This window comes from Echinops telfairi, unplaced genomic scaffold (assembly GCF_000313985.2).
Source record: "Echinops telfairi isolate 266 unplaced genomic scaffold, ASM31398v2 ScPeMD7_7;HRSCAF=31, whole genome shotgun sequence".
NCBI classification, from domain to species: domain Eukaryota; kingdom Metazoa; phylum Chordata; class Mammalia; order Afrosoricida; family Tenrecidae; genus Echinops; species Echinops telfairi.
Genome location: NW_022103904.1, coordinates 5,759,651 through 5,761,289, shown reverse-complemented (window position 1 = coordinate 5,761,289; position 1,639 = coordinate 5,759,651). Strand labels below are relative to the sequence as shown.

The following is a 1,639-nucleotide window of genomic DNA, read 5'->3' as shown; positions in this document are numbered from 1 at the left end:
CCTTGGAGATTCTCCACTGACAAGACACATGGCGCTATGCCCTGGGAGCTGGAGAGGTCACATGGACCTACCCTGATGCAAGCAGACCTCTAGAGCTGGAGAAGTCACGGAGAGGCCCCTGCTAGCGCTGAGATGCTTACAACGCCACTGAATCCACAAGACTTCCAACCCACTGGCCTGTGATCCTCCTGCATTCAGCGTCATTGCATGTATTTTGTGAGTCTGAAGAGGACTTTATTGAATGGTATTGGACACATGGGCTAATATTGGATTTATGGACTTGATCTGGACTGGGTTGGGATGTTTTCTCAATATTCAATTGCTCTTGTATATAAACCTCTTTCTGATATACATATACTAGTTTATGAATTTGTTTCTCTAGTCTATCCAGACTCACACATAGCGTACCTTAAACTGCCTCATGTGCATGTGAAAGCTGGACATTGAATAAGGAAGACTGAAGAATCGATGTATTTGGCCTGTTTTCTAGAGACACTATATGGAGCTGGTTCTCTTTCTGCATTTGGCACAGCCATAGCTTGTGGTCCCGAGAAACATCTTAAACACATAGATAATCCAAAGCATTGGATGCTGGACAAACTGACTGATGTGTTTGCTCCTCTTCCATCCACTGGTCCCCAACAAGCTGAGAGAATGTGTCTCACTGTCCATTTTCTTAAGAAATAGACTTAAAGTATGCTTTGACAGGAGATGAAGTTAAAAAAAATGCATACAGCAGTTCATTAAGACTAATGTCAAAGTCCAAACTGATATAACCTACCCTGCTGGTTTTATGGATTTCATCAGCATTGACAAGACCAGAGAGAATTTCTGTCTGATCTAGGACACCAAAGGTCACTTTTTTGTACATTGTATTACACCTGAGGAGCAAAGTACAAGTTGTGCAGAATAAGAAAGATCTTTCTGGGTACAAAAGGAACCCCTCACCTGGTGACTCATGATGTTCCCACCATCTGCTATCCTGATCTCCTCATTAAGGTGAATGACACTGTTCAAATTGATTTGGAGACTGGAAAGATTATTGATTTCATCAAGTTTGACACTGTTAATGTATGTATGGTGACTGGAGATGCTAACCTGGGAAAAATTGGTGTGATCACCAACAGAGAGACACACCTGGCTTTTTTGATGTGGTTCATGTGAAAGATGTCAATGGCATAGCTTTGCCACTAGTTTTCCAACATTTTCATTATTGGAAAAGGCAATAAACCATGAACTTCTCTTCTCAGAGAAAGATATCCGCCTCACTTTTGCTGAAGAGAGAGACAGGAGAGAGGCTGCCAAACAGAACAGTGGGTGAAGTGATCTCTACGTGCTGGGAAGGAGGAGATCTTTGAGATAATAAATACAGCATAAACAAATTTATGTATTTTAATTATGTTGGTAGTGGAGAATAGTGAATACACCATGGAAATGCCAGGAGAACAAACAAATCTGTCTTGGAAGAAGTACAACCAGAATGTTCCTTAGAAGCAAGAATGGTGAGACTTTGTCTCCTGCATTTTGGAACTGTTATCAGGCAAGAATAGTCCCTGGAAAAGGACATCATGCTTGATAGAGTATCAAGGAAAAAGAAGAGGAACCTCAACAAGAAGGATTGACACAGTGGATACAAGAA

The 1,639-nt window shown here is 41.4% G+C and overlaps 1 pseudogene; it reads left to right on the top strand.

The window, feature by feature from the left end:
* Positions 1-468: 468 nt before the first annotated feature.
* LOC105979098 lies at positions 469-1,321 on the top strand (annotated as a pseudogene).
* The last annotated feature ends 318 nt before the right edge of the window (positions 1,322-1,639 follow it).